Source organism: Antennarius striatus, chromosome 17, assembly GCF_040054535.1.
Source record: "Antennarius striatus isolate MH-2024 chromosome 17, ASM4005453v1, whole genome shotgun sequence".
Taxonomy (NCBI): Eukaryota; Metazoa; Chordata; class Actinopteri; order Lophiiformes; family Antennariidae; genus Antennarius; species Antennarius striatus.
In genome coordinates this window covers 4,241,486-4,268,718 of record NC_090792.1, presented here as the reverse complement: position 1 = coordinate 4,268,718, position 27,233 = coordinate 4,241,486, and the positions used below count along the sequence as shown (strand labels likewise).

Below are 27,233 nucleotides of genomic sequence, written 5' to 3'. Positions count from 1 at the left end.
AAAAGTCCTTTTTGCTGACAGCTAATATATGAATCATAGATCTTGTTTTTGAACCACAAGTAATCCGTTCCAGAAACAGACAAGTGCTTGATATACTTTTATTATCATTATCATTATCATTATTGTTAATACTGCACTTGCTACCACATGGTTGATTATTGCCTATGATTGATTAATTGTAAATATGTTATACCACTAAAATTGTGGGCACTCTGAATATAATACTCTAAGTATTAATGTGTTGTCAGTAAATATAGTGCCCGATCGTGTCTTATTTCAGTAAAAAAACACCTCTTGACATACCTTTTGACATCCCTGGAGCTACTAGCAGTTACCACATTCTGCTTTTTGAATATTGTCTGCAAAGGCACTTATTAACTAAGAAGCTAATCCTGTGTTTACATCCTTTCAACTGAATCAAGCATAATTGACAAAAACACTCACATCAGTAGTCATGAGTTTTAGATTAATCATGGCTCCCACATTTTGATTTCGCAGACATCTAAAATGTTTTCTACTTGATATAACAATGACAATGATTTAGCTCTGTCTAGATTAAATGTGTTCATCTGCTTTCACTTTTTCACTCAAAATAAATAAAATGCATTACATCTGGACCGATTAGGTTCAGGCAAAGAACCTATCCCTTCATCCATCCATCCATCCATCCATCTTCAATTGCTTATCTGGGGCAGGGTTACGGGGGCAACAGTCTCAGGACAATAGTTGGAACACACCTTCTGGCCCTCCTTTTTGAAAAAAGGGACCACCACCCCAGTCTGCCAATCCATAGGTACTCTCCCCAACTGCCATGTTACAGAGACGTGTCAACCATGACAGTCCCTGCCCATCCAGAGACTTGAGTCCACGAATCTCATCCACTCCCAGTGCTTTGCCACCGAGGAGTTTGTCAACCACCTGGTGACTTCAGCTTGTGTGATGAACAAGTCCACCTCTGAGACTTCAGCCTCTGCTTCCACTGACTAAGACATGGCAGTGGGATTGAGGAGATCCTCGAAGTATTCTTTCCACCAGCTCAACATTATCCTCAGTCGAAGTCAGCAGCTCTCCATCTCTACTGTAAACAGTGTTGGCTGTGCAGCACTTTCGCCTCCTGAGCTGCCGAATGGTTTGCCAGAATGTCTTTCAGGCTCATTGATAATCCTCCCGAACTCCTCCGAGACCTGAGCTTTTACCTTTGTGTCTACTCGGGCTGGTGTATGCCTCTCATGCCTGTACCTGTCAGCTCCGGATTCCTACAATTCACAACATTTTGTTTGACTTCTTCTACAGCTTCTGGTCTCCACCACAGGATTTGGGGGTTGCTGCTGCCACAGACAGCAGCTCTGATCAGGTGCTTCGAGAATGGAGGTGGAGAACATGGTCCACTCTGACTCAGTGTCCCCAGCCTCCTGTGGAATTTGAGAGAAGCTTTCCCGGAGGTGGGAGTTGAAGACCTCACTGACAGAAGGGTTCTGCCATACATTTTCGACAGACTCTCAAAGCACGTTTGGGCCTGCCGAGTCTGTCTGGTCCCCTGCTCTGCCAGCGGGTCCAGCTCACCACCAGGTGGTGATTGGTTGACAGCTCTGCCCCTCTCTTCACCCGAGGTCTGATGACACAACAATGCAGTTGATCATCAATCTCAGGCCTAGGGTGTCCTGGTGCCATGTGCACCTATGTGCATGCCATGTGCATCCCTGTGGTAACCAAGGTGTTCGTTATGGGCAAACTGTGACTAGCACACAAGTCCAATGACAGACAACCACTCGAGTTCAGATCAGGGAGGCCGTTCATCCCGATCACCCCTTTCCACGTCTCACTGTCATTGCCCCTGTGAGCGTTGAAGTCCCCAGGGAGAACAATGGAGTCCACAGTCGGAGCACTATTCAGTAACCCTCCCAGGGACTCAAAGAAGGCCGGGTATTCCGCGCTGCTATTTGGCCGGTAGGCCAAAACAACGGTGAGACACCTCACAGGGACGCAAACATCTCATTCCCCGGGGTGAACTCCAACATATGATGGCTGAGCTGTGGGGCTATAAGCAAGCCCAAACCAGCTCGCCGCCTCTCACCTTGGGCAACATCAGAAAAGTGGAGAGTCCAGCCCCTCTCAATGGCTTGGGTTCCAGAGCCCAAGCTGAGTAGAGGTGACCCTCGACTATGTCTAGTTGGTAACTCTCAAGCTCCCTCACAAGCTTTGGCTCCTTTTCCGCCAGCAAAGTGACATTCCATGTCCCTAGAGCTAGACTCTTTTTTTTAGGATTGGGTCGTTGAACCCCATGCTTAAGACTGCCACCCAATCCACACTGCACCCATCCCCTACGGTTTCCTTGGCAGGTGCTAAGGTCACCAAAGGTTGGGCCCACGTTGTCATTTCGCGCTGAGCCCGGCCGGACCCCAAGGGCAGAGGCCCAGCCACAAGGCACTTGCATACGAGCCCCAACCCCAGGCCTGGCTTCAGGGTGGGGCCATACCGGGCAACGGCATGATCCTTGATATATTTGTCATCATAGGGGTTTCAGTACTGCTCATAGTCTAGCCCGGGACCTGATTGTCAAGGGAGACCCTGGCAGGAGCATAAAGCCCCTGACAACATAGCTCCTGGTATCATTCGGACACTCAAACTCTCCCAGCATGTTCAGGTGGCAGTTCTTGGGGGAGTCCTGATTCTAATTTTTTTAGGGAGTCCTTAAAGGTCCTTTTTCTCTTGAAAAATCTTGCTAAAGTAACAAATTACAGCTAATAAACGAAATAGATGTATCAGCAAACCATTAAACAAACACCCCATTTGCCCAACTTTCATTTCTATGATTTAATTTTTTTTTAAAACTTTTAAGGTTGTCTTTCTACAAAAATGTCTGCCTCAATTTACATTAATCTGTTCTGTCAGTTTAGTGACTTAGTCATTATTGAAACTTTTCTTCACTTTTTCCTCATTGTAAATACACCTTTGTGAGAACAAAAGTTCCCAGATTGCATAAATTAAAACTCAGTGGCATACTTAGCATCTGTAGCATCAGAGGGAGACAATGCATAGAGCTGCAGTACAGTGAGAGACCTACTAAGTGTCACAGCATATCCTGACAGGGTGATTCCTCTGAGAGATGGTTCAATGTATTTATAGTCTTATATGCATGCAAGATATATGTTAAAGATGCATTCAGTAATTGGCTGTATAAGCTCTGCCCTCCAGTGCTGAAGAAGAGATGGAATATCTTAGCTTGTGACAAGCCCATGAGGCAGAAATCCATTATTTATGCAAATAAACCTTTTTAAATTCTGAAACTCTTTTTTGTTATAAAATCTGTTTTGGAAGAATATAGGGGTGAGGATTACATCAGGAGCCTTGGGCGGAAACTCATGGCAGGCTGTAATGTACTGATTTATGTATGCAGAGTATAAACGGTTTGATAGCATCCCAATAAGACTTGGGAAAACAAAATAATTTCATTACACATCACGCAGCCATACAAAGGTGTTACCTTCCCTCTTAAAACGACAGATATTTAGTAATATACTAGAGATCAACTGACTGCAGAAGCATCTTAGGATTTTTTGCATCCACCTCCAAATATGAGTTACATTTATTTATTAATTTCATTTATTCTGCCAGATGTTTCCAACAGAAACATCTGGCAGAAAATGGGGTCAATTTTAAATTATATTACAAAGAGGGTTCTTCATGTATGTAGATGGAGTTGTGACAAGGATGCTCCTCTCCTGTAACAACAGGTCTGTCCTTGATGACAAAGGATAATGTTTTTAAAAGGTCACTTCATACAATACAAATATATCTCCACTTGTTGCACACAGACTCTTTTGGTCTTTCTTACATTTAAAATATGTGAAGGCCTAAGATACCTCAAACTTTAAGCCATTTGGTGTGTTTATTGACCCCCAGATTGTCACATTTTCATCAGCATTAAGAGTTTTTACTATCATAAATGTCTATTTAATTAAATGTTCATTTGTTGTCCATTCATTGATCACACTTTCATATGTATTGATTAAGCTCAAGTATAGTAATAGATGGATTTTTTCTACTCAGGTTTCTAGCACTAGTTGTAACTGGTGAGGACAGCTGCTGATGCACATGAATTGATTTCAGTTACTAAGTGCTCCAGAGTGACAAGCCATCTGCTTCCTGTCAGGGTTTATCTTTGATGTCAACAAAATGTGATATTTTGATGCCGGCTCTTCAAAGACAAGGAAATTCCTCATTTAATACAGAACTATGCAGGTCAAATGTAATCTCTTTTCATTTATATCCAATCATCTTGTCACTGTCTTTTCTTCTGTTTGTTTTTATCGTATTGTGGTTGAAAATGTTTGATGAGAAAGTTAAATTCAGCTGGAAATATAGTTTTTGATGACTTTTGGGGATCAAAGTATGTTTCCTGTGTGAATGTCTAGACATGTTATTATGGAGATGATGAGGATAGTGTGCTGTAGAAGAGAACAAATTGGATATTACAAAAGTATTTAAATCTGGATATGTGTCAGTTTTCAGGAATATGGAAACAGAATACAACTTTTTTTTTTTAAAGATTACTGGTTTTATACTTTTAAACTGATGCTTACCTCCATAAATATGATACTTATAGACAAACTTAGCAATAGATGGTAATTGATGATAAAATAAAGATGGACTTCTGAGCAACTTTCACAGCAGTCAAAATAAGCTATGTCTATGTCTATCAATGAAGTACAAAATATCATAATAGATCTGCATTGTGTTGGAGAGGCTGTGCGTTAGTGGAGGATTATATTCATGTATTTTATTTACAACTCTTTTCACTAAGCAAATTATACAGTAATCATAGACAGTATCTAATGCAATCTATCAGGAACAAAAGACCACTGGACCTTTTATTGCATTGTGGGAAATGTAAAGCAATGTTCGGTGTTTTCTTGCCAGACTCTTCTGCACTTGTCAACTGACCTCACTGAAATAATGAGGTGAGTTGTGTTGGCTTACTCTACTTTTTTTTTTTTTTTAATTTTTTTTTTTTTAAACTGTTATCCATGAAACGGAAGAGGAAGACTTTGCTTCCACCATTAGTTTTTCTTTCAATTGTGAATATTTAAATAGACGTGATTCTTCTGTTTGAATCATTTGTAGGTGGTTGATGTTATGAATCCAAAAAAAAAAAAAGGAGTATTACTGTCTCATTAATTCAGTTGCACAAAGTAAATAGATTTACTTTTATACTTTTGTGCATATCAATGGATAGATGTGAGAAATAAATGTAAAGCTTGATAAATGGTTCTATAAATATGAAATGTTGTCAGTGATGTAATATTTATTCGAAACTTTAATCTGTTTCCAGGCTGAATTAGAAAGAGACAAATGAAGAAAACAATGCTTGAACATTAACAAAGTGACCCACAGAAAATTCTGTTCACGTGAGCTTTGATAACGCGACAAATACCACTGAACAATCAAAACGCTGTCGGTCAAAGAGGTGGGACTGAGTTACATTAACTGTATATGATGTGACTGGGATGAAATAATGATTCTTGTTCATAACTTGCCTCATTGTGTTTGCAAACTCCTGCAAACAAGCTGCTGATGGCAACAACAAAAAAACAAAAGTTCTAGCAATACCCCAGAGAGGCATGACTGAAGAATTCAGGGTTGATTTGACATGATGCTCGCTCCACTCCTCTGATGTGGTAAATGAAAAGTTGCTCCACATTTTCATGCCCTGGGACTGTTGTTGTCTGGCAGTACAATGTAGTTGCTGACAGTACAGTTAATTAGATGGAGGAAGCATATTGATAACCTCTTTGATTAATAAAACATTATTTTTTTAAAAAGACCACTTGTTTCATTTCTTGTTTGATAGCTGGAACTGGGAATTGATTTCCCAGTTGATTCTTTCTACATTTAGGTGGTATCTATTTATCTGAAGAATAGAACAAAAGAAGGATCCTTATTTGCCATTACATATTCTTCCAAACCCGCAGCCACTTAAAGATGATAGTGTCACTTCTGTTGCTGTTGTCTATTTAGTACAAATAACACAAAGTTGTAGGACATATCAATAGTTAACAGATAGCTTTTACCATTCCAGATGTCATTATGTTGGTACTGTATGCTAAATATTTCATTTTCGGATAGTGTCTTTTTAATATGAAGGGCATCAGAATTTCTTAAATGTCACTTGTACTGAAAAACAGTAATACATAAATGTGTGCGTTAATTTTACTGATCTGTGTGGACAAATTGTGTTATATTTCTCTGTCCAATCATTGAATCAAGTGTCACTGTGATGGCTGGCCGCTGCAGAAGTGACACATGGGTAATATTTAGCCATCATTAGAGACTAAGGCAGTCCGAGTTTCAATCTACATTAGTTTTAGATCTGAAGTTTATAGTCATGGATGCCAGAAGTGTAGTTTAGACAAAGTACAGTATGTTGTACTTTGTCAAATTTATATGTCTGCCACACACGTATATATATATATATATATATATATATATATATATATATATATATATATATATATATATATATATATATATATATATATATATATATATATATATATATATATATATATAAAATGTATATATAAGGCCATGAAATAACATATAGGTTAGCTTTTTTACAAAATTGTTCTTTGTTTAGTTACTTCTCTGCTGGGTATTTAATCAACTCATTTCATTGTATGAAGAACAAAAAGATCTTGGATAAACATTTTCATAATAATTACTCCACATTTGTTATTACTTTTTAATTTTTCCATTTTCTCACTTCTCATTTTACTTAATATATTTTCCCAGTATCTACCATGTTCACTGGTACAATGCTTTCAATAAGTATTTTAATTTCTTCTTTAATTTAAATGACATATTGTAACCAAATGCCTTCTGTTTTGTCACAACCTGTTATGGCCCCAGGAGCCCGTTCATGCAGATCTAAATGACTAATTAAGGAATTGAGGTTGGCTTGGTTTTTGCATTATTACACCAATGACATCATGAGCGAATGGGCAAATGTGCCCACTTTGAGCACATGCCCTCCACACGTGCCAGAATGTATAACGTGAGACTCAGAAAATGACCTGCTTCTCTCCTGTCTCCACTTCAAAACACTGTAGGATATTTATCATAAACATAGGGACACATATATACAGTATTAGTACTGTATATCATGTGGAAAAAATGTCATTGGTAAAGCAATTACCTTTCTTCACATACTGCCGATAGCATATGGCGATTTAATCACAGACCTTTCAGAGCAAGAGCAATGATAAAGGAATATTTGTCTTCTTGAGGTTTGCTATTAGCGCAACCAAGGAGTCAAAGTTTTTTCTTTGTTGCTTGTTGCCTGTCTATGTGTCTGTCTGTCATCAGGAAGTTTTCAACTGCCGATTTTGAGGATTATTTTTGGACAGGTAGAGTAAGGCCCAAGAAGCAAGGAATATTATTTTGCTGACAATGTGAAAATCACTGCTTTTGCTATATCTAGTAGGTCCTGGATGAAACTACTATTAGAGAAATCCATCCATCCATCCAACTTCCACTACTTATCCTGAGTTAGGTCTCGGGGGCAGCAGCTTCAACTGAGAGCCCCAAACTTCCCTTTCCCCGGCCACATCCACCAGGTCTGACTGGGGGATCCCAAGGCGTTCCCAGGCCAGTGTTGAGATCTAATCCCTTCACCTGGTCCTGGGTCTGCCCCAAGGCCTCCTCCCAGCGGGATGTGCCAGAAACACCTCCCTAGGGAGGCGGCCCAGAGGCATCCGCACCAGATGCCCAAACCACCTCAGCTGACTCCACGCGAAGGAGCAGCGGCTCTACTCTGTGCCCCTCGTGAACTGCAGTGTTTCTCACCCCATCTCAAAGGGAGACACCAAATATCTGCCCGAGAAAGCCTATTTTCGCCGCTTGTATCCGCAACTTACTTCTTTCAGTCATGACCCATCAGTCATGACCATAGGTGAGGGTAGGAAAACTGAACGAAAACTGAATGGTAGATTGAAAGCTTTGCCTCTTGGCTTAGCTCCCTCTTTGTAACAAAAGTTCGGTAAAGCGACTGCAATACCACTCCTGCTGCCCCAATTCTCCGTCTAATCTCACTCTCCACTATTCCCTCACTCGTGAACAGGACTCCAAGATACTTAAACTCCTTCACTTGTAGAAGAATCTCATTCCCCACTCGGAGAAAGCAGTCCACTGGCTTTGTGCTAAGGAGCATGGCCTCAGATTTGGAGGTGCTGATCCTCATCCCCGCCGCTTCACACTCGGCTGCCAACCGGACCAGTGAGTGCTGCAGGTCACAGGTCTTTGACACAAATGGGACCACATCATCTGTAAAAAGCAGCGATGCAATCCTCAGCCCACCAAACTGTAAACCCTCCTCACCATGACTACGCCTCTATACTCTGTCCATGAAAATCACAAACAGAATTGGTGACAAAGCGTAGCCCTGGTGAAGGCCAACAGCCATTCGGAACAAGTCCAACTTACTGCCGAGAACCCAAACACAACTCTCACTTTGGGCAAACAGATTGGATGGCCCTAAGGAGAGGCCCCCTCACCCCATAATCAGTACCTCCCACACTAAGTCTCTGGGGATCAGATTGTACACCTTCTCCAAGTCCACAAAATGCATGTAGATTAGATGGGCATACTCCCAAACCCCCTCTAGGACCCCTGGGAGTAAAGAGCTGGTCCGTTGTTCCACGACCAGGACGGAACCTACATTTTTCCTCCTCAATCCAAGGTTCGACAATTGACCCTCCTTTCCAGTACCTTGGGGTAAACTTCCAAGAGAGGCTGAAGAGTGTGATGGCCCTGTAGTTGGCACACACTCTCTGTCCCCCTATTTGGAAAGAGGAACCACCTCCCCAGTCTGCCACTATTTTAACATTCCACACAATTTTAAAGAGACGCGTCAGCCATTACAGCCCCTCAACACTCAGAGCCTTCAGCGTTTTCGTGCAGATCTCTTCAACATTCGGGGCTTTGCCACCGTGAAGTTGTCTGACTACCTTGGTGACTTTACCCAGAGAAATTGATTCAAATCCCCCTTCATCCTCCAGCTCTGCCTCTGCAACAGAGGACGGGTCAGTTGGGGTAGCTGGATTGAGTTCCTCAAAGTGTTCCTTCCACCGACCGACAATCTCCTCAGTCGAGGTCAACAGTGTCCCATCCTTGCTGTATACAGCAAGGATGAAAGGTGTCGGACAGTCCTCCAGAACAACTTTGGTGCGATCTGAAAGTCTTTCTCCATGGCCTCTCCAAACTCCTCCCACCTCATCTGTTTTGCATCCATCACAACCTAGGCTGCAGTCCTTCTGGCCCGTCGGTAGCCTGCAAGTGCCTCAGGAGTCCCCAGGGACAACATGCCCCTGAAAGCCTCCTTCTTCAGTTGGATGATTTACTTGACCACAGGGGTCCACCACGGTGTTCGAGGGTTACTGTCCCAATGGCACCCAAGACCCTGAGACCACAGCCCTCAGCTGCAGCTTCATCAATTGAAACTTTGAACATCAACCATTCAGGTTTGATGTCCCCAGCCTCCACAAGGATGCATGAGTGCCCCTTCGGAAGTGTGAATTGAAGACCTCGCAGACAGAGTCCTCCTCCAGACCTTCTCAGTTCACGCACGCTACTCGTTTGGGCTCACCAGGTCTATCCAAAGGTTTCCCCCACCAACAGACCCAACTCACCACCAGGTGGTGATTGTTTGACAGCTCTACCCCTTTCTTCACCCAAGTGTGCAAAAAAAACAGTCGAATGTCAGATGATACGATCTCAAGATAGATCATTGACTTCCAACCTGGGATGCTCTGGTACCAGGTACACTTATGAGCATCCTTGTGTTTGAACATGGTGTTAATTATGAGCAATTCATGACTAGTACAGAAGTCCAACAATGTAACACTGCTTGGGTTTAGATCAGGAAGGCCATTCCTCCTAATCCCGCCCTTCCAGGTGTCTCCATCGTTGCCGAGGTGTGAAGCCCCCCCAAAAAACAATGGAGTCCCCTGCAGGGATCCCGTGAAGGACATAATTTGGGGACTCCAAGAAGGCCGAATACTCTGAGCTGCTATTCAGTGCATAAGCACAACAACATTCAGAGTTTTCCCTCCCATAGACTTAAGGCGTAAGGAGGTGACCCTCTCGTCCACTGGGGTAAACTCCAACACAGTGGTGCTCAGCTGGGGCCTTGTGAGTATCCCCACACCTGCCCTGCACCTCATGCCTGATGGAACTCCAGAGTAAAACAAGGTCCAACCCCTATCCTAGAGTTTGATTCCAGAACTGAGGCTGTGCGTGGGGGTAAACCCTACCAGATTCAACTGGTAATGCTCCGTCTCCAACAAAAGCTCTGGCTCCTTCCCCGCCAGTGAGGTGACATTTCACATCCCCAAAGCCACCTTCTGTTGACTGGATCTGGTCTGTCATGACCCCCTGTCGTCACTGCCACCCACATGGCAGCGCACCCGACTCCATCAATCTGTCTGTGGGTGGTTGGTCCACAAGGGTGGGAAAAAGCCATGTTGCCTTTTCGAGCTGAGCCTGTCCGGGCCCCGTAGCAGACCCGGTCACCAGGCCCTCACTGACGGGCCCCCCGTCCAGATCTGGCTCCAGACATGCTCCCCGGGCTTCCTATGGACAGGGTCATTTTTCCCTTTTCGATTTTCATGGGGTTTTCTGCACCATTCTTTGTCTGGCCCTTAACCTGAGACCTGTTTGCCTTGAGTGACCTTACCAGGAGTACAAGACTCCCGACAACATACTGTAGCTCCAATGATCCTCAGGGCACACAAACCTCTCCACCACAATAAGGTGATAGTTCCTTGGAGAAGATTTGCAAATCCCTTTCAACCTATATTCAATTGATTACGCAGCAAAGACACCTCAGAAAACCACTGTCAGTAACTACGGTGATACATCTGTAAGTGCACATTAGAACTCTACTATGAAAAGTGAAAGCCATTTATGAACAACACCCAGTAACGCTGCTGGCGTCACTGAGCCCAAGCTCATCTGAGGGGGACTGATGCAAAGTGGAAAAGTGTTCTGTGGTCTGACGAGTACACATATCAATTTCTTTTCTGTAAAATGTGGTCTCTTGTCCTCTGGACCAAAGAAGAAAAGAACCATCCGGACTGTTACGGTGCGAAGTTCAAAAGCCAGCATCTGTGATGGTATGGGGTGTATTAGTGACCAAGGCATGTGCACCTTACGCATATGTGAAGGTACCATTGATCCTGAAAGGTACATACAGGTTTTGGGGCTACACATATTACCATCCAAGCAGCGTCTTTTTCATGGATACCCCTGCTTATTTCAGCAAGACAATACCAAGCCACATTCTGCACGTGTTACAACAGCATGGCTTCGTAGTAAGAGAGTCCTGTACTAGACTGGCCTGCCTGTAGTCCAGACCTGTCCCCCATTGAAAATGTGTGGCATATTATGAAGCATAAAATACAACAATGGCAACCCTGGACTGTTGAACAACTCAAGCTGTACATCAGGCAAGAATGGGAAGGAATTCCACCTGAAAGCTTAAAAAAATTGGTCTTCTCAGTTCCAAAACATTTACTGAGTTGTAAAAAGGAAAGGCGTTGTAAAGCAGCGGTAAAAATGCCCCTGTGCCAACTTTTTTGCAATGTGTTGCTGCCATTAAATTCTAAGTTTATTGTTTTCAAAAGAAAATAAAGTTTGTCAATTCATTCACTTCCGAACTGCTTTATCCGCCGTAGCAGGTCACAGGGAGCTGGAGCCTATCCCAGCTGTTTTAGGGCGTGAGGCAGGTCAAACTCCTGGCGCGATGCCAGTGCGCCGCTGAGCCACACAAAGACAGACAACCATTCATGCTCACACTCATACACTACGGGCAATTTGGAATGGCCAGTTAACCTGAAGCACATGTTTTAGGACGTGTGAGGAAGCCAGAGAACCCGGAGAGAACCCACGGCATGAACATGCAAACTCCGCACAGAGCAGGACTCGAACTCGGAACGACCTTACTGTGCGGCGACAGTGCTACCCACTGCGCCACCGTGCCACCAAGTTTCTCAATTTGAACATTAAATATCTTGTCTTTGCTGTGTAGTCAATTGAATATAAGTTGGAAAAGATTTGCAAATCATTGTATTCTGTTTTTTTTTTGTTTTTTTTATGATTTACACAACGTGTCATCTTCACTGGTTTTCGGTGTTGTATACCATAAGCTAAGATAATATATACCTTTATTTGTCCCACAGTGGGGAAATTTGCATGACTGCAGCAGCAGAGGGGCAGGGGGTTCATACATACATACATAAAAAATATACATACACATTAACCTATGTAACATATACAATTTATATATTAACACATGGTATACATATTAACATACAGTTTACATATCAACTATTTATCCTTTTACAGCTACAACTACAAACTGAAAACTACAAACTACCAAGATCACCCAGATTTTGAGCGTGATTCTCTGTGTGTAGTCGACTGGGAAGATTCCTGATTGTGCAGCCTAACGGCGGTGGGCAGGAAAGACCTCCAGTAGTGGAGGTTTCACACATTTTCACACACTTCACACATTTCGGGTGAGATAACCTATCGCTGAAGGAGCTCTTCAGTGATCTTAATGTGCCCTTAAAAGTTCACTCCACCTCATTCTTTCAATCCCCATCCTTCATATCTCTCTCTAGCTATCAAATAGGATTCCCAGTTAGCACCCTGTTAAATCAGTGCCTAATGGTGCAACACATATAAGTATGTCAGGGCAGCAATGCAGGGTGAGACCCCAGATTTTGTCAAACCACCTGGCACGTCATTGTCTTAAATGTTATGACGCAAGCGCAAGTAACAGCACCCCTGACTGCAGTCTAACTGACTGCTCCATCTGCACATCTGAGACAGATGAACAGGACGCACAAATCAGGCAGCTCCAGGGTACGGAAAGCTAATAAACAGGACCATTTGGGCCATTGAAAGATTTCTGAGAGTGGGACTGCTGTGATCCTGTTCTCAAAACTTCATCCCTAGGGCTTGTGCTACTGTTCATCAACCATTGTGACAGTTTTAGGACAAGTTCATAAACAGCTGCTGCAGTCTGAGCTATTCAGGGATGTCACCACCCAGACATTCTGATCAAAGCTGAGTCAAAGGAGGCAAAAAAAGTTGTTGCATAGAAGCCAGGCTCGGTTTTATTCTTTGAACTAGATAGGTTCGGGTAATGTTTAAAGCACATCATGTATTTCTACCGATTTTTTTAAAATAAATATTTTAGCAGAAGCTTGCAAGCCCACCCACTCATAATGGATAACAGAGGAGGAAACAATGTACATTTGCATTATTCAAATAAGTGATGGCCCATCACCATCCTTACATTGACTAGTTTTATAATGGATTTTTCTTTTCGATCATATATGTGTCTATATTTTGTGTTCAGCTATGCATCTAAAAGTGATTCCACTCTCTAGGTGTACCACAAGAAGAATTTTATGTTCATTGTTTTGTTTTGTTTTTTGTGAGTGTGTGTTGTGTAACATTACTGTCCATTCAGCTTGTTTCGTGCTCTTTGTTAGCAGGTGTGAATGACTTGGTCTACCAATACGTCCCTAATCATAACACCACCTCAGCTATAAGAACAACCGGCACAAGTGGAAATTGTATTAATGCAAACTTGATTCAATGTTCTTCACAGTCTGTTTTGCGTTTGAAGTTAGACGCCCTAGACAAAAAACACAAAAAAGCAAAAGAAAACACAAATAAATAAATCCAAATAAAATAAATAAATGAAATAGGTGCTATGAATTGCAATTTATCGTCATTGTTCTATGTCTGGCAGTGACGTTGAGAGACAGTTATTAGGCTAACATGCAATAAGAGTGTATAATCATCATTATGCATTGTTCTGGTGGGTGTGTTTTGTTTCTCCTATAGATTTTTTTTTTTTTTTGCATTACAGCATATTTAATCTACCTCAGCATTATTGAATCTATTCATATCAAATATTCCATATTGTCAAAGACAATATTTCATGCATCACATGAAATTTCCATCACATGTGATACATAAGGTTGCATGTGATGTTACAGTCCTGATTTCTGGTCACTTAATTATTAAAATGTAGCTGATAGCATACACATTTCAACCACTGACACTTTGTAGATTATTCTTTAACCGGTTTAATGCCACTGATGTTCACAGTTGGGGCTGGGGAAAGGTCTGACAGCTCATCTATCAATATCATACTCAACAGTAGTGTAGTGACTAACTGATCTCATGTTGGTGGCAGCAGTGCTGTTTTTGGATGATAGATCAGATTATATTATACTGGCAGGAACCCATGGAAATTCCTCGATAATAACAATAATATCAGACTTCGTTTGTTTTCTTTTTTTTTCTTTGCCGTCACAAGAAAACAAACCGCTGTGTCTGACAAAGCCTTAACGGCTCTGTGTGCGTGGGACAGATGGACACGAAAATGGAGGCCGCTTTGGTGCTACGGTCCGGTAGACGCCGGCTTCTTGAGTTCGGTCCTGGTGAATAAAGCATTGGGGTTCCCCACACAACAACGTGAGGTCCGTCACAATCAAAGAATATAAACCGCTATGTTTGACAAAGCCAAAATGGCTCCGGGAGTGAGAGACATGGACAAATTTGAAGACCGGAGCTAACTCAAGTTTTCAAGTGAGCTAATTCAAATTTATAGGTGGGGATGAAATGAAAACAGAGGGGCTAAAAGAAACACTGATAAAATACAAATTCAAGAAGCTCACATTCATACAGAGAATGTGTTGCTGCTGTGGAACTCACTAGTTTTGTTATAATTGCAACAACAAAAAAGATCATGTTTTTGTGAAATATACAGTAGATGTTGGATATAATTATTATTTTTTTAAATAAATTGTTATTTTACCATTGAAATCCCTTTCTCAGCTTTACATTGTAGTTTTATAAAAGGAAACATGTTTAATTAGTGCATGTCACTAATGAAAAAAATATTAGCTTCAAAGTCACTACTTGACACAGCTTTTGACCAGATGTTTTTCTCAGTTTTTTAGTGAAAACTGGTATTTTTGGTGAAACCAGCCTATGTTCTACTACCAATTATAAAAGTATAGAATAAGGTAGAAACAGACTTTTATTTCCCAATGTAAGAAGGTAGATTCCGTGTTTACATAGTCATTGAACGTAATATTCTGTTGGTCTTGAAAAGATCGGTTTTCTCCATTTTATTTCATCTGTTCAATGCTCCCACCAATTAGTTAATTGTCATCTTCATGTACTTCTTGCTTCTTTGTTGTAGCTTCCTTCAAAATGGCATTTTTTTTTTTTTACCTTCTATCATTCTGATAAATTCTTTCACTGTTTTACCTGAATATGGATGATCACATTAGTTCTTCTAGGGACAGACAAAATCAGCCAGTTGGAGATACATCCTGAAGCAGTGACATGTGGTGAGGTTCATGGCTGGTGAATCACTGACTTCATCATAATCAGATGAAGATGTTTACAGACATACTAACCTACAGTGTAGCTTATTCACCATTTAAATAGCAACAGTAAGTGGGTTATTTTTAAAGTCTCATAGCAGAATTATTACACATAAAAACTGTAACACACACAAATAAGCACATTTGATTAAAAACTTGTGTTGTTACCTACAGGTTTTTTATATGTTATGTTTACTTATAAATAAAGTCCATGCGCAGCTCCTTCTGAACAAAAAACATCAAAAACATTTTGAGTTGAGATATGTAATCCTCCATTTTTATAATAAGGCAAGGCGAGCGGAAAACAAATTAATGGCTGCTTTTGTCTCGCTGACTTGACTGTAGTTTGCTGTCACTTCTTCTACGGCCGAATCCCTGGGATCACCAGCACCCCCTACCATGAGGTATGAGAACTGCGTGCCTCACTTTGTGCCTTTTCCCAGCAGTTTCAGGACCGCTCAACTCAAGAAAGACATTACACACATGCAGTTGTTGCCAAAAAAAAAAAAAAAAAAAAAAACACTGTACATTATATAAATTAGCTAAATTATAGAAATTTTAGTTCATAGAGCAAACATGTTTGAACATTTTAATAAAAACATATAGAGAGATACAATTACGATCTCACTGAAAGCATGCCAGCACAGCTAGTCAAGCCATTGTGTAATCCATGGTGAAGCACAGCTGGCTGGTGCCTCACCACAGGTCTCTTCTTAGCATTCCAGCGGTAAATTTGAAAATTTGGCGATTTTGAGTAAAAATAATAACTATATAATACACATCACTGGATAAATATAACCATTTAATTTATTTTTTTCAATTTCCCAAATTTTTCTTTTATGATGACACCTGCCATCATCTGACCGCATGTCAATGTCCTGAAGAGGTTGCTGATGCTGCCACACAGCAGTAAAAGTTGAAACATTGACGCTAACATTAGAAAGTATATAATGCAGACTGCTCTGATCATGTCATCCATGTCCTTGTACTGATTTGGTTTTCTGACTGTAAAGTCTACTATGGCAACATTGTCACTTATTTTGTTCACATTTTCTCCTGTGAGCATTAGAGACTACTCTATTGTTGAATCTTTCCTTCAAACTTGCTCCTACTCAGGTCACTGCTGACCCATCGCTGGCAATTTATTACTTGGTGGCCTTTTTTAATTTGTTTGTTTGTATGAAAGGTGGCTGGTAGCAGAGGTTTTTCTTCCTGTCTATTTTTTTTTTTTTTGTCTCATTATAGTTCCATGTAGAAGAATGCCATCAGTTCAATTCCGGCACTGTAATTAAGCATTCTTTTGAGGGTCGGGGGGCTCTACCCTGCTGCTCAGGGTAGATACCCTTCAATCATAATCTCCCTAATGAGACTGAGCACCATAGAGTTTCTGATAGACCGATTATCGCATCATCTGCTGTACTTCATATGAAAATAAACTACTGGGTCTAACCTTGTTGGACTAGAACATAGCCTACAATTATGAGCTACATTAATCACAAATGTAACATTTGCTTTTCTTTTAAGAAACAAAGAAATCCATTTATGATATTTAATATTTCTAGTCCCTATTCATGTAAACATTCAACCTGATATATTCTAATTCTAATGACTGTTTAATCTTTACAATACTGAATGTCATCAAAATAATGTATCAATAAGGTGACATACAGTATATCTTTTAGAAGATATCACAGATCAAATATTGATATGCAGCAAGAGTTGAAAGAATTCCAGATCTATCATCCAAAATGAAATAAGGATGTTAATCATGGTTTGGTAGTCATTATGTTATGGCCAAGTTGTTTTTTAATAATTGGTGAGTTCAATATACCCGTATTTTGCGCATCCAGTCCAGTGGTCAGAAATATTATGAAAGGAATTGACTCATTTAACCATACCCAGTCAATCAAGGATCTGACACATTAAAACAGATGGATTTTCCCCCATGCTGTCATATGATTTATGTATATCTATTAAATACTTTATTGTCTCTCATGGGGGATTTTTTTCTGTGTATTTGAGCCGTTCCTGAGAAGCAGTGGGAAGCCCCCGTAGAGCACCTGGGGAGTGATGAGAGCCCTGTATCTTATTTAAGGATCCTTCAGCATGACACTAAAGGAGACTGGGACCAAACCTCCAACCTTTCAGTGCATGGATGATGACTCTACCCCCAGAGCTACAGGAATCCAGATTAGCCAAATTTGTGATACATGCATATCAAAGAATCTGCATGAATTATTCACTGTTGCTGTCTTTTGTCATAAGGTCAAACCACACACTCTACTCCTGCACATCATCCACCTGTGATTAACCGTTTAACCCTTTAATCTAGATGACTACTTGATCTCAATTCTGTTAAACTTATGACCCTTTTTTGCCTCAAACTCCACCTGCACCGAAGAACAGCTTTAGAACCAAAAACTGAGTGACCTGAGATATAGTTTAAACTGTATAAATGCTATCTAACTAGCAAGAAGCTGTTAAAAATGCTATAGTACAGCTGCTATCCAGTATATTCTTCAAAAACAACCATAAAGCTATCTTTTAGAAATGTTTTAGATATATTTTTAACTCTCTTATAAGATTTTCCCTACCGAGGGATTAATAAAGTAACTTTTGAAGAGACCCAGCCCCTATCCCATTTGCTTTGTGAAAACTTTTTATTTATTTACTTATTTATTTTTTATCAACATCATCTGCTTCAGTCCCTTCTGTTCCTGCTATGTGCCCAGCTGTCCTCCATCCCTCTACATGAATATCACTCTCATTATTATCAGAGGTTATTCGTCATTTGCAACCTACAAACCGCCCATAGATGCTGATTCTGCTCATCTACCAATAAACGTTTCAATCCAGTTGGATCTAGTATTTTAGCTTTAATCAATGTATTGCTTTATGTCAGGCTGTGCTCCAGCTGCTTTTTAGCATGCTGTTTTGCATTCAAACCTTTCTTTTCTGCTCAACCTCTTTTCCTGTGTAAACTTTTGGAGAAAATAAGGATTTTCCAAGTACAGACATTTTCATATAACTGGCAAGTATAAAGAGTTTCAGTTTGTGGTGCTTTCAGACGGCTGCTTTTGACACAATGGATCATGTGAATATTTCATTCAACATAGAAAAAACATTTTGGCCTTAGTGGTACTGCCCCCCTATAGCTTCAGTTAAGCCTGTTTCTGTTTAATGTTAGTATTATAAAAATGTAGGCCATCACACTGAGATTTTGATTCCTGACCAGTCCCTGAAATCTTTACAAACAGATAAACTGTAAAAAGTAGTTTCTATCAGTTAAGGTATCCAGCCAGAGTCATGCTTTCTTTTTCGTTCGCAGCATTTATGAGTTTGTCAAAAATGTAATGCCCCTTTTGCTTGATGATTGTAATTCTCTGACAACTGGGTTTACGTCAATCATTTCTTCATTTGCAGTTAATGCAGTTATTGGTCCTTTAAAAAAAGAAAGTGTGATCACATACATCTAACAATATCCTCCCTTTCCTGGGTTTCCTGTCTGCTTCAGTACATTCTGTACCTGTGCATAATTAATTGTTTATAAGTTACATAAACAATGATAAAATATGAAAATAAATGCAAAAGTCATGACCACACATGAGCTACGTCTTTTCTACTTCTTTACTCCAAGGACAACACGCGGGAAAGAATGAGATATGTCTTAGCTGATGTTGTAACCCACCCATTTTAATCTTAGGAAAATGGTCGGCCCTATGAGCCTAAATCCCAAACAGTTCAACATTCATATTTAACACAAGCTTAAAAAAACATGAAACATTCAATTTACTGTGCCAGTTACGATAAGGAAGATGTCCGAATTAGGCTTTAGGACCGATGATACGGGCCGATCACAAGAACATGTAAGAGGATTTAGCTATGTGAACGGTCTGTCAAGCACAACATTAACACTCCATAGATTCAGATTTCGTATGTCATGTCAAAATATCTCAGTAATTATCAAACTAAGTGAACAGTTTGCTCTGATGTCAGACTTCGTGTTGTCTTTTCATCTTTCCTTTTGGCGCATCATCTGCAGCATTTTCCCCTTTTAACCACAGCTCTGCAAACTTCTGAGCAGGGAATAAAAACACACAATGTTTTTGATTATCGATGGTGTGTCCCCAGAGGATAAAATTCATTCAGTAGAGGTGGAGATGTAAAAACCAGAGTGGGGGGGGGGGTGATCCTCCCTCAACCAATTGCACACTAACTGCATGATTATACAATATTCTTTATATACACTGACATATTTGTGACACATTTGGGTTGGCAGTAGTTCAGGCAACTAAGTCTTGGGCCGGGGACTGAAAGGTGGCCTGTTCAAGACCCATGTTGGGCAAAAAAAATTAGCTGCTGAGGTGCCCATAAATTAGGTATTGTCCCCTTTATAAGTTGGTCATTAGGGCACGGGGGAGCTGCTCACTGCCCTACCTCTCCATCATTGCATGCCCAACAGGCCCTGCGTGTGTGTGTGTGTGTGTGTGTGTGCGTGTGTGTGTGTGTGTGTGTGTGTGTGTGTGTGTGTGTGGTTTCGGGCCCGTGCCATATGTATACACATGTGTAATGAGTAGTAATAACAAAAGTGGAAAGATAATTCCCTTACGAGGGAATAATAAAGGGATCTCTAATATTTAATCCTTAATATCCACAATGAAGCATTACTAATGTCTAAATATCAATATGACATATAGGTGTAAATGACTACTGTTGGTTTATGAGTCTTAATAGTAAACAGATCATTACAGTTATTTCACACTACCTTATTTTGACCATTAGAAAGAGCTTTACCAACACTACTTTTCTGATTCAAAGGCTGTCTGAGTTTAATATTAACTTGAATGTGACACACACACACAACTACGATTAATATTTACCATCGGTAATTTATGTTCTATGCTTATAGTCCATTGTGATTACATTCTTAATTTTAGGTAACATGTGAAAGAAAAGTCTTGCAAATAATTTGGATGACTAAGAAATATTTGCAAAAATGATGTGGAATTAACTTCCGTCATTTTTTATATATTTGAAAGAATACTAACAAATTCAATTAAAACAAGTTTATATACTGCCTGTGCTCTCAGAAGACCCCTCTTGTCCTTCACGCTGCTCTGGGATTCTCAACCTAAAAAAAAGTATTATTATTATCCTCAGTTTGTGAGGTAATTTGGAGGGATGATCCACATTGTCTCGGTACCAGTCCTCAGTCCTAAGGGGAATGACATGGCCCTAACCTCATCTCCAGTTTTCAATGGTTCTGTGTGAGCAGCTCATGGTTACAGGAAACAATGCAGAAATGAAGGAAATTGTTGAAAACATAGAGTGACAGAGTGAGAAAGGACAGAGGCATTGGGGCAAGAAAGCACGTTGGAGGGAGGGAGGGAGGGAAGGACGGAAGGAAAGAAGGAATGAAGGAAAGAAAGAAGGACGGAAGGAATAATTCCTCAATTTAATCAGTTTAGATGACTATTCAACTTAAAGCAACTTGGATCAATCAAATCAACTGCAGTGCAACTGTAGCACGAAAGCACTCTGTCGGCTGACTTGATTCTGAGAACCATGATCTGAGTAAGTGAAGAGAGCTTGATGAAGGCGACAGAAGCTCTGCAGGACTGACACGTAGAAAAGCTTCTTGAAGCTGGTGTCGACACTCAGATAGACGTCACCTTTTTTCAGAAACACTGCGGCATTCCTACTGCAATAACTGCAGTTGACATTATTGAGTGAATGTTGCCAGTGTCTCTCTTTTCTGAGGCAATTAACCCAGTTTTGCAGTGAGGCAGCGATCTATGGGGAAGCAATTAAGCTCCAAAAATCTTCCCAATGTGGACTTCACAGGAAAAAAAGAAAAATAAATAGAACACCTTGGACAGAAAAACAAAGCCTATGATGAGTGATTTTATTTACATATATAAAATTTAGGGTGGAAAAGTACAGGAAAAATGGCCAAGGAAGCAACACATTGAAGAAAACAATACTACTAAAGCCTAACAAAGACTATGTTTACCAAATGAAAAAGAAATGTCTTTTGTGATATGTGTCCTGACTCTTTCTGAATGCAAAAATCTATTATTATTTTATTTGATATTGAAGAGACTCAACATATTCCTCAATATCTGTTGCTAAAGGCGTTTCAGTTCAAGTATAAAATCTCATCAACTCACTTGACTTATCTTAATACAAAAAAGAAGGTGGTCCATCCATCTATTTATTTGTTCTCCAACTGGAGTCTGTGTGCATGCAAGGGGATATTGTGTGCTGACCTTGATTTCCTCCTGCGGGCAGCAAACAATCCCAAGTCTTCCCTCTCCTCCCACAGATGGATGTAGGAAAGTGTCGTATTTGTTTGCTGAGCAAGAAGTCCTCCACCTTATCGGTTCATTCTTCCACCTGCAGAAAAATAATGAGAAGAGACGGAGAACAGGAGAGGATGAAAAATGGTACCACTCTTTGACGTTGCGAAGCATCTCTTTTTATTTTATAGGTCTGCAAAAGTTTTGGTCTCTGAAAATGGTGAGGTCTGGGATATTATTCCATCTGTTAGAGCAGTTTTCTGTTGGAATCTCTTAAGTGAACAAAGAAAATCAACATTGCAAAAAAAAAAGAACTTTGCTGAGATAATCTAAGCTTTTGTGAATTTGACAACTTTTCTTAGAATAAATACATTTAAAAAATGAAAAATTATTATAAAATACAGTTAAGTAGGAAAAGAGTTTCGTAAACAGTTTTCTAAATAACACTCATTACTCAGTTGGTAGATATTTGAAAGTAGTAGTCTTCAAAACCTTTATTAGTCACAAATTAATTTAATGCAACTGACTTTACCTGAATTTTACTTAACTGGGACATAGCAGGAGTTTTTAATTCTTCTTGTTTGTCACTAACTAAAATAAACTAAATCTTTTGGGTGACATGATGAGGATTGTCTTTTTTTTTCTGCACCACAATTTGTAAGTTTGCTGAATAAAACAGGTATTTTCTATTTCAAATTTTTTTGATTGCACCTAAAATCATCATCAAAGGGCTCATCTAACCTTGAACCCACTGTTGCTTCCCTCCATTCAGGCCTGCAGGTTATGAAATGAGGTTGCCACATCATAGTGTATTGGGTCAACAAGATAATTGGTGGCAACTCTTTGTGTCACACTGACTTTGTGAATCATTTCAACATGTTTTTTTGGGGGGGTAGATGCCTGCAGCGGAGATCAGTCAGCCACCAGCCAGCTTCACTCAGCACTAAGTGCTGTGCCAATTATTGCATGACACTGCCATCCATATCTTTTCTCATGGAAATTCATAATTTATGACACAGCCTTGTCTCTGCCTCCAGGGATCTGAATGCTATTTCCCAGCTACAGTGAAATCTGATTGGGCAGCTTCTTTCAGTGGCTTCTTTGAAGTCATTTCTTCAAATGTCCATATATAGTTGCTGCAATGTATTACCAGTAAAATGTAATGCATGACCAGTCAGACTCAGTGTTTCAGACCAATGCTGGTTATCCCTTTTTTCCGATTCCCGACTTTTTTCACTCTCCCACTACTAGGTCAGGGAACTCGGACCAGCTCTCTCCAAGGGGTGAAACTACAGTCCTCACTAGTATTACCATGAAATGCAGCTGAGGGCATTTTGTTAAGCTGGTGTTGAATAGATTTGCCCTTCTTCTCACTGCCACCATCAACTGGACATCTAATTTGCAAACTCTGCAGAGCTGCATGCTCCTGTATTGCAAACTAAACCATGCACAGCTGTTATCGGCAGCTCTCTGTGATCTGGGCTTTGTTATATTGCTATTACCAAAAATTCATTGCAGGTAAATACAAAATGTTGACACTATTACTTTAATTACAGTTTACAAATATTTACAAAACATTAAGACAAAAAATTGTGGCATAACAGTTGCCATGTATTCATCATCAAAACATGTTAAAAATCATAATCATTTAATATTCATATTAATAATTTCAACTCAAGAGCTGCACATTTGACAGACTAGGGACCAGAGTAAGGATTACTTATAAATTCAAAACATCCTGAAAATTGGGAGAATAGTTTGTCATAAAGGTCTTACTGAGCGTAACTGTGTTGGTGCACCATCCTCCCTATGCTGATCAAATACTCTGCTTCTATGTTCTGGACTGATTCCAACATGAGTCTGGATACCAGTTCTCCTAAACAATAAATTCTATTGTTGGTTTTGTTTTTTCTTAAAACTGCAAAATTAGTTTTCCAACCAATAAAGATTTTCCTCTATAAAATGTTATATTTATATTTTTAATGTCAGCTAAATTTTTAGCATGTATTTTTGGTCAATAATTTAATATCAACTTCCTTTTCTTACTAAAACTCGGTCTCCCAGAATTCTGCAACTACCAGAGCTCCCAGAGGCAGTCATTTTGACTGCTCGGACATTATTTATATATCATTTGGATTATCATTAAACTATCCAAGAATACATTGGTGGAATAGATAAAAACACATCAGGAAACTAAATTAAAATTATAATGATTGAGGGTTTTTTTTATTTTATTTTTTATTTAATTGACAAAACAAAGCTACTTTGCAATTACACATCCAAATTCAAGCTTTGAAATAAAAGCAAATGTATCTCTGTGAAATTAAAACAAATGTATCCAGCTTCAAAATAGATTGGTGTCATCATTAGACCTTATCAATGAAAATTATTAACTATTATGAACATTCAGAAATGCTGTGATGGCTGTCAGCGAGCTGAAGCCACTACCGTTACAATGTCAAAATGGTTTGCTTATGGCTCCCAAACCCTCACAGTCAACACAGGTAACCTGTTCCTCACTTTGGTAGAAACACTCAGATCTCTTCTGTGTTTTAAAATTTTAATGATCAAATAATGTCAGAATAAAATATAAACACATTTAGGAAAAGTGAGACACTGTCTCTAGACCAAACAACATTGCTGGTCTCAACACAGTTTTGTACACCATCAAATCATAGATTTGATTTGTGTGTTTGATTTGGCAAAAGTTTTACGTCGGATGCCCTTCCTGACACAACCCTCTGTATTTATCTGGGTTTGGGACCGGCACAATAAGACACTGACTTGTGCCCTCTTGTGGCTATATTAGTTTAATTTTCAAAAGTAAAATTGAAAAATTGAATCCAAAATATCTTCATAATAACTTATCTTTCAATCAACTTCATGTCATTTCATCTAGCCAAATATACTTTCAAAAAAAGGATCGGATACATTTTCGTAAGTTAACAATCTTTAAATATGGAATATATTTTACAATAACACAATCTTGGAGTATTAACTAATAACTAAGATTAATTTAACCAATCTTCCATTCTATATGTGACCTTGAAATTTCGTCCATATCACTGTAACTTTTGTAAAAAAATTAACCAATTGTTGTAAATCACCAGTTTCCCAGGCTGTGCCTGCGATTTCTCAGAGGGACTGGTTTAGTACTGTATTGTTCCTTCCTCCGATTAGCATAGCTGGGGAAAATACAAAAGACTGTTATATATTACTACAAGCAGATGTGCATCTGCTTCACTGCTCAATAAAGACTTGTTTGTTTTGTATGATTCTCATGAGGAGGGACAAGCTGTCAAGAATGGCTTTCGGGGACACTTCAGGTTTTGGTGGCTCCAGGATTGAAGATGAGATGCCGGTCTCCAGATTCAAAGCTTGTGCTGTCAACTGTTTGAAAATTGCATCCTTGTCCTTGGCTGTCTTTGGTTATTTCCTTGAGTCAATACCACTTCACTTCAGTTGATAGCAGCTTCACAATCATCCATCCTCTGAACCCCGACCATTTTCTTCAGTTATGCTTCAAATGGAAATGAAAACGAATTGCTTGTGATCTCAAACTTGAAGTGATTGATCAAGCTACTCACTCACAGCTGTGAGTGATACAATTTTGATTGAAAAGGAACTCTAAATATTGATGTGGATTGTATATAATACTGTAATATTGTATTGTAATATTGATTGCATATAAGGATCATTTTAATTTGATTAAAAAAGTCATATTCCTATAATGGCATCCAACATGTCCTAAAAATGTTGCAGCAAAAGCAAGTATGACTCCAGAAGTAAAAATAAAATGCTTTTAGTCAAAATATACTCTGTGTGTGTGTGTGTGTGTGTGTGTGTGTGTGTGTGTGTGTGTGTGTGTGTGTGTGTGTGTGTGTGTGTGTGTGTGTGTGTGTATATATATATATATATATATATATATATATATATAATTTTATTTTTTTTAATTTGGTATTTAGTACCACAACCCACGACAGTGGAAGAAGCAGATACTGACAATGAATGAATGAATATTTCGTATTTTTATAATTCCAAATATTAGCTAAAAAAAATCCTTAGATATCCAGTGTTATTGGAGGAATATTTTCCCACCCTTAACTCCAAACCGTACTCTGAAGCCTTGTAGTTATCTCTGAAACTGAGCAAGTCTAAAGGTCAAAACATCTGCGGCTGTATTTGATTTCTCAAAATCGTTATGACAGGAGACAGGCGGCTCCACTTCTTAAGCACTGGGAACTTAAAATGCATTTGTCCACCAAGATTTCTTCGGGGTATCTGCAGAGGCAACTAAACACATCAGCTTAAGTCCATCTCCCTACTTCCTCTTTTTTTCCAGTCTATTGCATGTCAGTCCACTATTTGCTTCTATTTTTGCAGGGATAATTCTGCATCTCAGCAAGAGAAAAAGACAGAATGATGCAGGATCACACCAACCCCTTTGCTCGCTACTTACGTGTTACTCCCAAAGGTGATGCCATAATTCTTTTCTCACATTTCTCTCCTAAGAGGTTCCAATAAACTCTGGGATGGAAACTTTGCTGTCAAATACATTTGAATCTCACTATGTCTACTTTTCTTCAGAGTAAAGCTGTGAAAGTCAACTAATTTTCTGTGCAAGATCTCAACAGGAGCAGAATTGTTAATATCTTGGATCCAAAATGGCAACAGAAGAATGTATGGGGGGGGGGGACTGTTTACTTTAATTTTCTTCTACTCCTACTCTCGTGTCTTAGCACACACTTATATGGTCTCTTCTTGAAGGCATTTATGGTGTTGCTCATTTGATATTAATGTACGGAATAAAAAAGATAACTTGGGGTAAAAGTTCAAATATCTGTACAACGAAAGCAGTTAGTGCCCTCAATAAGATTCTAGTGTCACCTGAAGTTTTGTTTCTCCTGTGTCTTTTGACCAATTTACGCATTTACTGAACACTTAATTTTCACGTTTTGGGACCATGGGTGGGAGGATCCATGAGGAAAGTGAGAAAAGTGAAGAAACATGTTAAGTCAACAAAGAAAGGCCTCAGGTCTTGATTCAATCCCGCAAGATTGCTGCTGGTGGTGACGGCACTATCTACTATGCAACCATTCTGCTCATAAGTTAACGTAAAGTCTGAAATGTCTGAAATCCTACATATGCCGACAGCTGTCAGACATAGTATGTGTTATTCTACATACATCAACTCCAGAAAAAAAACGTCAAAATGATGTTCAACTATAGCATTTGAAGTAAATTAATCTAATAAAAACTTTAGTTATCAGAATGTGTACTAAATGTTAGCATGGTGAATGTATCCAACATGAGTCAGCTACCCCATTGCTATCACAGAGCTCGATGAGATCCTCCACGTGCTCCAACCACAGCAAAAGCAATTTTGAATGACTGCCTGGAAGTGAAATGACTCCATATGTTTGTTTTTTCTCTAAATGCATGATGGACTGCCAACCGGTCC

The 27,233-nt window shown here is 39.7% G+C and overlaps 1 protein-coding gene across 1 annotated transcript in view; it reads right to left on the bottom strand.

The window, feature by feature from the left end:
- LOC137611026 (leucine-rich repeat and fibronectin type-III domain-containing protein 2) overlaps positions 1–27,233 on the bottom strand; it is a 138,213-nt gene that overhangs the window by 65,455 nt on the left and 45,525 nt on the right. Inside the window, exon 2 of the mRNA XM_068338985.1 lies at positions 21,743–21,869. The gene's annotated coding sequence lies outside the window, so the exon portion shown is untranslated. The remainder of the gene's footprint in view (positions 1–21,742; positions 21,870–27,233) is intronic.